The sequence below is a fragment of the Sapajus apella genome, unplaced genomic scaffold, assembly GCF_009761245.1.
Source record: "Sapajus apella isolate SASKATOON/1434 unplaced genomic scaffold, GSC_monkey_1.0 scaffold14, whole genome shotgun sequence".
Taxonomy (NCBI): domain Eukaryota; kingdom Metazoa; phylum Chordata; class Mammalia; order Primates; family Cebidae; genus Sapajus; species Sapajus apella.
In genome coordinates this window covers 32,061,919-32,075,911 of record NW_022436954.1, presented here as the reverse complement: position 1 = coordinate 32,075,911, position 13,993 = coordinate 32,061,919, and the positions used below count along the sequence as shown (strand labels likewise).

At 38.9% G+C, this 13,993-nt stretch overlaps 1 protein-coding gene across 5 annotated transcripts in view; it reads right to left on the bottom strand.

The window, feature by feature from the left end:
• MPPED2 (metallophosphoesterase domain containing 2) overlaps positions 1 to 13,993 on the bottom strand; it is a 177,316-nt gene that overhangs the window by 69,619 nt on the left and 93,704 nt on the right. The window lies entirely within an intron of this gene.

Genomic DNA, 13,993 nt, shown 5'->3' with positions numbered 1-13,993 from the left:
ATGAATGCTAAATTTACTTGAAATTTTTAGAGATATAAATAAAAGACAATTTCCAATAACAAACTGTGTTCTTCCTAGAGCGTTGCTGTCACTAGAAAAAAAGTTATGCATTAAAATTCTTTTCCAGTGAGGCTATCCTTTGTATATTAGAGTTAGGAGAATTTTTTAAATGGTAATAATGAGCATTTTACAAAGTAATTTATAACCATCACTCAGCCCACACTCTATCTCCACAGGTAGGTCAGTTTTTGTCCCTTGATAATGAAGATAAGAAAATTGAGATACAGAGTTTTCCCTACATAACAGGTAGAATAATTTTAATCTGTGGCAAGGTCATTTGGCATGAGGCAGGGTGGAAAGAAAAATGTAAGGAAATGCACAAAATTGTATTGGGTCTTCTTACAGTAGTTAATACTGTATCTAAAAGGATGATATTCCCACTTTAAGAATAAAAAAAAATTACACTTCAAGTCCACATAAAATTTTATTAATAGGCAACCTTTCCTTGACGCCATGCTTCTAGACTATAATACGAATAATGCCTTATTTTCTGTTCCAGCCAACTGCACTGTGCAGTTTATTATACACCACAGCCAGGGTACACAAGTTATATTTTCTATAAACTTTTCCTCCTCCTAAAACATCGCTCTACAATTCCACATTAGCATTTTCCTGTTGTCTTTTCAAACAGTATTTTCTTTCTTGACAGTGCAATCAGCATTTAAAACCAAATTTCACCACCTGGTCCTGGTTAAGGCAAACGGAGTAGCCTGAACCACAGCCTGACAAGGAGAACGCATTAAGCTCTTGAACAAAAGCATCCAAGTCGACCTGTTTTGCAGACTGATTAATAGAAACAAGCACCAAGGACTAATCACAAGTCGGGCCCTGTTTTGCAGATTAATAGAACAAAGACACATGAGAGGAGAGGAGCTTACAGCACTAGAATACAAATAAGCAAAGGTAGGCGCAAGGCTTTACTTGACTGAAGTCACGTCCTGTAAAGCCAGACCCAGGAACCCAAGTACTAGGGTGTCACATTCAGGGATGAATCAAAACGCAGCACCAAAATGGACTGGGTTTTATTATTCAACTCAGACTGGATGAGCCATTTAGGTTCTACTTTCTTAGGAGATTCCAATTTTAAAAAGGAAACACATTTTTTCAGCAGAATAAATGCATGGCTCTGGTGCTTTTGGGGGGTTTCCTTACATTTCAGGAAAACCACAGTACTTGTTGTTGAGGAGAGACCCTTCCACCTTCCCATTTTCAAACAGAGTAATCTGTAAAGTACATGCATATGTGCCAACCCACACACACACCCGGATCATATATGTGATGACAGCATCAAGTTAGAAGGACAGGGTTAATTTCCAGTTACCCATAGACACACATTTTATGGCTAGAGAGTATGGCCGTTCTTCCTGACTGTAAAAATAAAATCTACCCACTGTAAGAATGTACAAAATCCCAGGAAACGTAGAACGAGAAAGAAAAAAGAAAAGAACATTCATAAGAGAAAATCGCTGTTATACTTGTGGTGTATTATCTCTCATTTTTTGTTTTCTGCCTATATTTATATAAGTTTTTTATAATGCAATGATCCATCTGTACATTTTTGGTGAGGATATGGCTTTTAAAATGCTAACTGCTAAATATAAGAAGAAAAACATACCATTGCTCTCTGATGACTGATGCTAATTATTCAAGGGACAAAACCATTCAAGGTGAATGTAAGAATGCTTGTACTGGAACTGTGAAATCTTTATCCATGTGAGTATGTGGTTAACTGAGAAAAGTTTGCACAGCTTGGGAAATATAATTTTTAAGAATCAAGATGTCTACTTTCTGCACGATTTCTATTTTTGATGATTTCCTACATTTAACTATTTTCCTTTCATTGTTTTTTTCTACTCTTTCTTGTAGAAACTCAGACAAAAAGCTTTTTTGGTTTTGTTCAGATTATTTGGTGCAATTATTTCCAGAGTAAGACAAACAGAATGGATTTTCTCAGGCATATTTTATATTCTGCTTTATTAATAATCCACTAATTCTGCTTATCACAAGAATCAACAAAGGAAAAATGCATTCATAATTATACATCAAGAGTTACAAAGTCTCAAAACTGACTTTAGGGCATTGTTAAGCCTGTGGTTTACAGGCTTGCCAAACTTCAAAATTTACTATGAAGTGTTTCTATTTCTCTCAGACTTTTCGGAACATAGTTCAAACTCTATAGAAGGTAATTCCTACAGCAAATAACCTTAAATACCAATACCCTCCTTAAAAACCAATACCCTCTGATTTTCCCTTCAATAGTAATCCTGAACAGCACATACAGTGTGAATGTAGGAAGGCACTCAATACCCTGAAAATTCGCTCGCCTTTCATGGGCCTGCCTCTGAAGCTGCTATGCAAGCCGGCAACCACACAGAATTCGCCTCCGGTAAGAACTATTTAAAAGCATAAAGGTCAGACCTAGCATCGTACACACACACTTGGGTTTTCCGTTTTTTCTACTTATTCTGCTGCCCAACAGGTAAGTACATCTTTCAGAACTTATCTTCTTAAGGGGAAGGGCTGAATGTGGATAAGAAAAGGAACTAGTCTTGGCTGTTTCTTCTGGAAAAAACAGGAAGCATTAATGTTTAGTAACAGAAACCATAGCATCAGCATAGCCCAAAATCCTTATTCTCAAGTACTTCCTAATTATTATTTAAAAACTATATATAAATACAAAACCCACAAATAAAGCTATGAGTTTTTAAAACAAACTTGTCTTCCATAATTTTTTCCTTTTGTATCATAAGACCAAAGGAAGAGAAGAAAAGTGGGAATGAGACTTCTGCCAACAGCCTATTCCAACTAGGTAGCTTTGCCATCAATAATTTTTGATTAGGCTTTAGTCTAGCATCTTTTATTTTGTTCTTCAAAGATGAAAGCAAGAAAGGTTTTTCTATTGACAACTGATTCAAAACAATAAGAGGCCTCAATTATGGCTAGTGATTTAAGGGTTGGACTTTTAAATCATTAAGACAATAAAACTTTCTTCCCCTCTGCTAGTGTCTGTCTTTGACAATCCTCTTTCTAGAACCGTGGTGCTCCAAAGCTACTTCCCATGGCTCATGAAGCCTTGTGTAGGCATGGAAAGTCAGTATATCCTATTAGGTTCAGCTTTAAGATGGATATATCCCAGAAATTCAGTACATATGGTAGCTTGAAATGTAGAGAGAGAAACAATAATCATAGTTTATTAAACCAGGCAGACAACAGAGGCACTTAGTTTTATATGCAATCATTTTGCACATAATGTATACAAAAAGTGCATAACCGGTTTTAGGAAAGAATGAAAAATCAGTAAGTTGACTCTACCCTTCTTTTTCTCTCCTTTACAAACATAACATTGGTTTTACTTAGTCTTCAGTGTTGATTTGCTGTTGATTCATACAAAATTTTAGCACCACTTTTTATTTAATGTGATCCATCCTGTAAACCCACCACACCAAGACACTGGGCCTGAAAAAATCTAAACTAATTATTAAATATCATTGGCACCGTAGATGCTATCTTGGAAAATTTTATCCTAAGGAGACTATTATTTTAGCTAGGTCTTAACCACTTCCTCTAATATGCCCTTCTATACGAGGTACTTCTGTTCTCATTGCCTTTTTAATTTCTTTTCTTGCTACAAATTTTATACTTGGACGTTATTACTCATAGTAACTGTATTTACACTTTAACCAAGCTGATATTTTATAGTTGAGCAAAATAGTCTTCCCATATCCTCTCCTGAATTAATGCAGGTTTGCAGCTCACCTTTGCAGCTCTCTGCAGAATGTATACACATTCTGCCCACCCAGAGACTTCAAAATTTGACACTCACTTGGTGTTGGAGCAGCCCTCATGGAACAGTCCACATTTAATTTATAGTCAACATCCAAGATTACCTTTATTCTTCCTGGGTGTAAACGCACTGCCAACATTACTCATACACTGAAAATGATACTCCATGTAAGTGACCTTAAAAATGCCCATATGTCTTCATTTAACAGACATCTATCCATTCTTCCATGCCTTTTGACCAAATGGGGTTCCTTTCCTAAGTGGTTTCGACTTATCCAGATCATAAGCAACCTGCAAAGAAACTGTACGATATTCACTTTAAAACATTTCCTCTCTTCCTTTATCCCTCTGTCTCCACCAACACACATACAGGGGTAAGAATTTTCCTAGACTAAGTTTCCTATTCATCTCATTTCTACCCTTTTGCATCTTCTTTTCTACCATGGTAATACCACCATAGAAACAAAACAAAAAAAAACAAAACCAAAAAATAATAGCCATGGCAAAACTAACAAGTGTTACCTTTTGGGGAAAAAATAACATTAATTGAGCATTTACTGAGTGCCAGGAACTTAATGTACAGGATCTTATTTTAATCCCATGAAAAATATACAGAAGTCATAAAAAACACAGAGGATTTGGGACTGATTTACAGTTCTTTGCAAAATAAGTATTCTTGGATGAATTATTTAACTTCTCTAACCTTTAATTTTCTCATCTCCCAAATGAGGGTTATATCATCTCCTTTACAGGGTTGCTTTGAAGCTTAAAAACGGTCTTACGTATGGAACTTGTATGTAAATGATGCTCAATAAATAGTAGTTATTAGTATTTATATACACATTTGAGAGATGAAACTGGTTCAGAGAGATTGTATAACGTGTAACAAGGTAAATAAATTCTAAATGATCAAAGTGAGACTTAAGCTTATTGGGAACAGTCTATTTCTATGGCCAAAGCCTGCGGAGCTCTATACCAGTGCCTCCCTCCCTCTGTGAGTAGAACAGAGTTGTAGATGCTTGAGCTAAGCCTGATGTGGGGAGCGCAGGCCTTCCTGCTGGGGAGGCCCTGCCAGAAGTTTTGTAGCCTAAGGAATTGTTTGTTTAAGGGAAGAGAGAATTATCGAGAATTTTTTTGGAGAACAGTTTCAACAAAGCCGTCACCGTCAGAGGGGATGTCCCTAGGCACATCATGGGTCTACTAGCCTGACCAGGCCTCCCATGGGCTTATAGATGAATCCTTGAGAGGGTGGGTGACATCATGCCTTGACATCCCTCTCACAGAGCAGCCTAGAAGGCAGGGGGCTTCTCCTGTATGAAGCAGAGAACACAACATGGCTTTGATTATTAAGGCTCTATTATGAAACAACTTTGGCAGCATGCAGTCTCATCAGAAGGGGCAGAAGGAAGTCCTGCGACTCTGCAGATGTGGTGCTGGCAAAAGAGGAGCACCCAGTGGAAGCAGCAACCTCATCTCTCCAAAGATATGTGTGCTCCAAAACCCATCTAACCTTCATCAGAGATTAGGAGAAGCATTAAAGGATCCAGTGTGGTTACCTAGACTCACCTGTGAACACATCTGAGCCACAGAAGAGAAATGCATCACAGGAAGACAGAATCAGCTAAGACTAGAACCAAATAAATACAGGCTAAGACTGTCAATGGGATCCTAGTGGGCTCACTGACAAGACATGGAGAAGTTCACCTTACACGTACAGTTCAGAGTACAAAATAAGTCACCCATGTTTGTCAAGTGGCCTGAAAACAAATGGTACAGAATCTACATGATGCTAAGAACTCCATCACTGAGAATACAGCCACCGAGAAAAGGGAATACTGCATATTTGAAAATTGGTTTTTAGTGTCCAAAGGATGTTCTGAGGGTCCGCCTGGTCGAGCTTCCTACCAGTCTCACACTTGATGCCAACTACTTTGACTGCAGCCTTGAAGTGACAGTCCCTATATCTAAGAGTGACTTCTAGAGCTATTGACAGTATGGGAATGACATATCTGAGCTGAAGACATGATACCAAAGAGCCTAAAATTACTGGTGCAGGCTTTCTTTGAAAACTCTCACAGCCTTAATGTGAGGTTTAATGTGAAGTTTGTCCTCCCATTCCTCACTTTTATTAAACCATGCTCACCCGGAGATATGCTAGATTTCTGAGGGTTCAGGAAGAATCTAGGTAGATGTGCCCTGTTACACATGTTATTAAAGCCCATAGACATCATTTAGGGCTTTCCTTGGTTCCATTTTGCTCTATCATCTCTAGTCTTCTGTTTCGTATGTCCATGACTGTGCCTGATCTTGTATTGGAAATATTCTCTTTTCTTTTGTCACTGGGTGTCTAAGCTGTGTAAACCCTTAGTTCACCAGCCAGAGATATATCTCTGCCACCACCTCCCTCATTCATTCATTCATTCATTCATTCAGAAGAGAGGGGCTGAGCATCTACTATGTGCCAGGCACTGAGCTAGCTTAGGGTATGCATAGAGGACAAAGTATAGGTCCCTGCCCTGATGGAGCCTGTAATCACTTTACAATCTCTATCCACTAGCAGCAACTCTGGATTAAAAGAAGGAGCCTGTTAGTGTAATAGGAGAAAATGAAAGAACACCCAGCAGCCAGACATGTCCAAAAGTGGAGGTCGAGGTCTTCTGTGGAACACAATGTGGGCCCATGGCAGGTCTGAATGCAGCGGATGTACACTGCTAGCACGTCCCTCTTGGTGCATATGCCCAGGGTGTATATGCTCTCTCTCAGCCACTGCATGGTTCTTCAAAGGGAAAAAGCCACATGCAACCTATACTTGCCTCCTGATATGTGTTGTGGAGGGAGTTGTCTCTGCGGTGCAGGAACAGCAGGAGCTGACTCATGCCTTACAACACGTTAAGACATAAATTTTTGTGTGTGTCTGAGACAGGGTCTCACTCTGTCGCTCAGGCTGGGTGCAGGGGTGTGCTCATAGCTCATTGCAACATTGACCTCCTGGACTCAGCAATCCTCCTGCCTCAGCCTCCCATGTAGCTGGGACTACAGGCACACACCACCAAACCTGGCTAATTTTTTAATTTCGTAGAGATGGGGGCCTCACTTTGTTGCCCAGTCTGGTCTCAAGCACCTGAGCTCACATGATCCTCCCACCTCAACCTCCCAAAGTATTAGGATTATAGACACAAGCCACTGCACCTGGCCATTTTTTTGAAACCCTAGTCTCTGGGTCACTTGTTTTTTTCTGTTCCCTCAATGGTCCTCTTTTCCTCTAGAAGCATACCTCACCACTTAATCCTGAGAGCCCCTGAAGGGTGCTGGCCTGGATTTTTGTACACCCTTTTTGCAACTAGATGAAAATGGCCAGGTCTTCTAAGATGAAAAGCAGCTACTTCCTGAGTTGTTCAGGCCAAGGAGGAGACAGACATCTAGGATATCCTGGTTTAGTCTAGCAAACTCCACAAAGGAAGCCTGGATTCTAGTCCTATATTGCCCTCAAATTAAGTCTGTAGCTTTGGGCAAGTCACTTTCTCTGTCAGAAACTCTCTATGTTGGTCTCTGTCAAAAGGAGGCAATAATTAACAGCAGCTGACATAAAAACACTTGTAAATGCTGGCTATTCATTATTAGTAGTAATACATACCCTGCTTATTTTAAAGCATTGTTATGAGCCCCAAATGAGATAATACATATGAAAGTTCTCTAAGTGAAATACCACCCAAATGTAAATCATTGTTGTTTGCCAAGTGGCTCTCTCAGAATGTGCAGGCAAAAATATAAATTATGCCAACAGTTGCTATGAAGCATAATTGAATGCAGGCAAATACTTCTTTAGCACCTCCACATTATTCCATACAACCACCACCAACACACCAGATAAAGGCACCCAGCAGCCTTTGAAGGCTGAGTTAGAGCTGGTGGAAAGGGGCGAGTGAGATCCCACACAACCAGCTCTGCATAAACTGGCTTTGGAAACAGTATTTACTGATTTGGTCATCAATGGGAGGTAGGAAGCAAAGTGATCAGTTTTGCTTTCTCTTTTTTTCAAATAAACAGGTCAGTTGTTAAACCAGAAGTGAATCTGATCCCAGCTTTAAAAGCAGTCAGCTGCATTCGGAAACAGGCAAAAATGTAAACAGAGCCCTGTAACTCTAGACTAGGCAGAACAGCCATAGTTTCATAATGGGAGAGTCTACGGGCCCTGTGCCAAGAAAAATGAAATGTTACCCTGGGCCTTTAAACAGAATCATGTAAGAGCAGAGTGCGTATTTGTTTAACACACACACACAAGACCTTTTTCTGTGCCAATACCTTTCTGAACCCTCCTGAATAAAAGCTGAAATCTCTGAAAATGTGATACAGAACCAACATTGTTTGCATAGTCTCATTCTTTAATGCCAAACAATTTTTCTGCTGAACAGGGAGCTGTTTCTTTCTTTTCTTTCTTCTTCTTCCTCTTTTTTTTTTCTTTGCCCAAGTTAATTACAAAGTATGACTGTGAAAATAAAATAAATGAGCCCATTCCACCCATCCCTGTATCTGAATTCTATCATATGAGTTGCCAATTGGTTTTCTAAACCTTTCATTCAATATCTACTGTTAATTTGTACGCTATTTCAAGAACTTGAAGACTGTCAGCAAAATACATGATGCATTACGAAACTTATAATTGGAAATAAAAACATCTGAAGCTTTTCTGACAGAATAAACATAAAGTACTATTGCACTGATCAGAACAAGGGAAACGTGAGCAACCTTGTAGCTATTTGTGTGCAAACAATTAGAAATGCTGCAGAGAGTGAATCAACACTCCACTCCCACTTTGAAAAATGCTGAGAAAATTACATCTAAATGAATGAATGAATTCAACATGGTTATGATAGGAAATGAGGGGAAGAGAGAAGGGAAAACAAATCCTGCTCACACTTCCTTTGAAAATGTGACTCAATGGACTTTCTCTTCCTATTTCAGCCATTTTAGAATTACACTGCCTAGACCTGATCTAATTTTCCTGCTGGAGAAGTTAAGGCACTTCCTCCACAGTTACTAAATCTGACAAATTACACCTGGGTCCACTCTAACGTGAAAAAATGTGCTCTTTGTTCCTGACCCCTTGGTCAGCCTAGAGATCAAATTCCTGGACATTGGAAAGCCCCACTCATATTCATTAAAAGCCACGGGAGACCAGCTCTGTATTTCTGTTCAAGAGAAGAACAAGGTGCAGGCTTTCGCTGAACAATACAACTGCTCTGCTCCAGTCGGCAGAATATAGACCTTTCACTTTTTGCAGCTTGGCTGCCGATCAATTAGTACGTGGATTTTTTTTTTTTTTTTCCTGCACAGTATCTTAGTATCAAAAGAGCAAAAGAAGAGCCTAGTCCCACAAGCGAGTTTACCCCAAACTGCTTGTGTTAAAAAGCTGGCTGCAGATTCAGTAATCAAAAATACAAAGATGATTTCAAAATTCTACCCTCCCTCTACCCTGGCCGGACATGCCATTAGTTACCACAGTGGCTAATATGTGACAGATTAAAATTTCTTCCCCTTTCTAAGCATACTCAGCCTTTGGGAAAGACATTCCAGAGCTGAGAGTGAGTCACAAAGACAAAATTGGGCACCGTCTTGGTGGTGGAGAATCAATACTAGGTACGCAAGAAATCCACAAGCTCTCCCGTGGTAAGAACTAAGTATGAGGCTGACCCACCTGCCTGATAACAAAAGACCTTCTTCTTCTGCACTCCCAAAAAAGAATGAAAAAAGAAAATGACTTTAGGAGAAGTGAAGCAAATCTGTGGCTGAACTGTAAAAAAGATGCCTGATGCCTTTCTTCCAGATTCTTGGAAGAATAAGATAATGAAGTAATATATACAGAAGCCAGAAAACCAGCCTGAAGGCCTCCTGAGGTAAGAGTGCCCCCAGAGACGTCATCAACTCTTGCCCTCCCATCTAAGGAATCCCCTTTCCTTCCTAGACTTGGCATCCCACTTAAAATGTCTTCACTTTAGGCCACTGAATTTTTAGACCCATCAAACCACATTCAAAGCCTCTTCCTTGGGGATCTAGTAAGTATTACAGAACATTACGGTTGCAAACGTATATGAATGCTCTGGTGTGTTGTAAGTTATTTTCTACATACAAATTCCTGTTAAATTGTAAATTAGAAACTATTACTTTAATTTTCCCTAGTCTTGAGGTAGCTTTCAGCTGTGCTGCAAGTTATGAATGTGTAATGAATACAGACTAATATTCTTTTTCTATAGCTAGACCAAGTCACAATCCATATTTTCAAAATACATGAATTATAGCTATTTTCCTAGTCTGATGGCATTTGCTTTTGAGAAACCTATGATAGGCTGGAAATCATTAATATTAGGGTTCTTATTTTGATTTCTATTTTTAAAACCACTAGCAGTATCAGCAATGCAGAACTTAATACTTCCTCCAAAAAAGTCACTGAAAAAATTGGGAAATCAAACAATCAATTTACATTATTTGGGTTGAAATATCTGTTGGGTTATTAAGCAGGAACTCACCTATGGGTAAATCTCAGAAATGGAAAAAAATCTAATTTCTGAAGGGAGAAAAGTAATACCTATGGCATAAGTTCTCAAAACATTGCTTCTAGGCAAATTAATAGTAAACGAGGTTAAAAATTGTATAAGATATTAAAGTAATTCAAGCATACTCACAAATACGTATTGCCTTTTAAAATTGTAACTTTGGCGACCATTTAAGTGGGTGGCATGTGAAAGAAACTAGGGTAGACCTCATTCCTCATGTTTTACAACTAAATGAAGAAGTTAAATGACTCACCTAGTATTATCCAATGAGCAGAAGGTGAACTAGGGATAAAACTCATTCAATCTCACTCCTAGTTCTATAGTCTCCTTATGAAGCCTGACAAAGGTATAAAGTACTTTGGAAACACCAACACATCACTATTAGTAGTAATAGGTAACACTTATTAAATGTTTACTCCATGCTAGGAAATCTTCTATGTGCTGTGGATGCATTAATCCTATCTTCCTAACAACCATGAAACTATAATGTTTTTTCCCATTTTAGAGATGAAACAGAGCCAGGTAGATGTTAAGAAATGCACCCAAATTCCCACTCCACTGTATAAGTGGTAGAGATGGCAAATACTGTTCTCCCTAGCACAGAAACACTAATGCAGACATTCCTAAATCAATGTTCGGATTATCAGTAATTTTGGGAATGTTAATTTTGACGAAATATATTCACAGTGAGATCCAAACTATGGATGCCTCCCCAAAATATATGACTAAACTGAAATATGCATTTTGTCAACCTCTGTATTCTTGATCAAAATACAAAGTATCAACAATTCCCATGGATGGGGCAAAAACCATTTACAGATCTCCCTCATTGTAAAGAGATGCTCAATAGGAAATGGTTGAAGCTTTGTGGAAATCTCAACAGACATTACGTTTAATGCCAACTTCAGGAAAACATTTCAGAAGACTGATTAGTGCTTATTTTCTTGACTTTGCTATCCTTGCCAGTATTAAAATTAAAACATCTTAAATGACATCCATCCAGTTCAGATATAAACTTTGTCTGCAGTTTACACCACCACCAAAAACAGACCATGCCTGTCATATCACATCTCTGAAGTACTCTGTTTGTTCAGTTTCTTGAGATGCTGCAAGATCCGCCTGAGGACCAAAATCATTCCCTCATTCATCATAGCTGTAATCTGGTTTAGCTGAACCCTGTTCTAAACAGATTTGAATCAGCTCAGATAATGGAGGAAGTTTGTTGCTGTCATCATTTCTGTAACTATCAATCCAAGGATCTCTGAATGTCCTGCTTGCTCAGGAATAGCCTGAAATGTCCTGTGTCTTTTAAAGATTTTTCAAAAGTAATCTTAAATTATTTTTAAACAATTGATCTTGCATGCAGAGCGTCTCTGCCCATCAGAGGTCACCCCTCAACTACTGCACAGTCATTAAGAACTGGGCTGTGAAGCTGGAAATGCTCTCTCTCCTGCCCTTTACCCAGAAATGCTAATATCAACATCCTACATGACCCAGAGATAAGTTTTCAGATTACAGTTTGACGGGACTGATTTCTGCTGTTTATGCTCTTACCCTTTACCATGTTCTCATACATTAAAAATAAATTGACACACCTTACTAAAGCTAGGTATAAACTAGATCTGCAGATTATAACCACCAATACCACATCCCCACCCACGCCACCCCTCAGTCATGCTATATGCCCTGGAATCAGACTTGCCAGGTTCAAATCAAACCTCTTACTATCTGTGGCGATCCTTGAGCAATTACTTAACTTTTCTGCACCTGGGTTTTCTTATCTATCAAGTGAGAATCGTAGTAGTGCCCATCTCCTAAAGGTATTTTGAAGATTAAATAACACATATACAAAAAACTCAGGACAATGCCTGGCATATAGGAAGTACTTAATTAAGAGTTCAAAATCATTGTTGGGGTTGATTTTAAACAGAAATGTACTTCCTGTACTCACTCACCAGTCTTTCTGGATACCAACTCGTAAAGCTAGAAAAAAATTATAGAAAATATCTCAGCCTTTTAATTTACAGAGGACAGGCCAAACTGTCGAGTAAAGTGGCCAATTTGAATTCAGTCTGCCTGTCTTTTTCCAGTCCTATCCACAACTCCTAGGCAAGGACTGGGGTAGTCCTCTGTATTGGATGAGTAAAGGTGAGTTCTTCTGCTCTATATACACACACAGGTTAGTTCTGCTCTATATACACCCTCAGAAAAATCCTAGAACTTGCTAATATTGACAATCACTTAGTCTAACACTCCCATTTTAAAGATTTTAAAAAACTGACTCTAGGACCTAAATGACTTTCCTAAGTTCATGTAAATACTTAGTGGAAAAGCCCAAGGCCAGAAAAATTATAATTCACAACCTAAGCAAACTACGTGATACTCTCTTAAATCCACCGCAAACTTTACCTATCTTATCCTCACTATAACCCTCTAAAATAGGTATCATTTTCACCTCTTAGAGATGCAAAAACTGAGGCTCAGGCACTGTGAAGTAACTCCTTTAAAACCTGAAAACTGTCAACTGATAGAGTCAGGACTGACATGCTTCTTTTCTGGCCCCCAGGGATATATGCCCATTTTAAGTTTTCCAGAGCTTAGTTCTAGGAATTCTAGCCCCAGCTCTCAACCAGTAACTTCCAGACCACCTGTGCATCAGTCTTGCCCAGGGAACTTTAAAATAATATGAACTGCTCGGCTTCATCTCAGGAAGGAGAATCAGAGTCTCTGGAGGTGGGGCTTCAGAATCTGTATTTCTACAGAGCTGGAAATTCTGATGTGTAGAGAGATTTGAGAAACCCTAATCTAAGCAAGATATTTTATGGCTGCTTCAAGTACAAAATGAGAGGGAAATGAGTTACCTAAGGCTGATGGAATGTTCAGAGTAGCTGAATCTGTGTAAAGGGCAGCATGGTGACCTCCTCTCAAATCCTTCTGTGTCACATAGACACTCACCTGGACCCAGTAGCATAAACATATACAGACAGCCCTCCATGATCAGGGATTCTGCATCATTAATCAACCAATGATAGAAAATATCAATGATAGAAAATATCATTAACCAACCAATGATAGAAAATATTAGAAAAAGGGCCAGGTACGGTGGCTCATGCCTGTAATCCCAGCACTTTGGGAGGCTGAGGCAGGTAAATCACCAGAGGTCAGAAACTTAAGACCAGCCTGGTCAACATGGTGAAACCACAACTCTACTAAAAATATAAAAATTATCTGGGCGCAGTCATGAGCGCTTGTAATCCCAGCTACTTTGGAGGCTGGGGCAGGAGAATCACTTAACCTGGGAGGCAGAGGTTGCAATGAGCAGAGATCACACCACTGCACTCCAGCCTGGGCAACAGAGAGAGACTCCATCTCAAAAAAAAAAATAAGAAAATATTAGAAAAAGAATTGCATCTGTGCTGGATATTTTTTCCTGTCATTATTCCTTAAACCATAAAGTATAACAATGATTCACATCATATTTATGTTATATTAGGTATTATAAGTAATCTAGAGATTACTTAAAGTATACATGAGGATGTGCATGGGTTATATGCAAATACCACACCATTTTATATAAAAGGCTTGAGCAAGCTGGAATT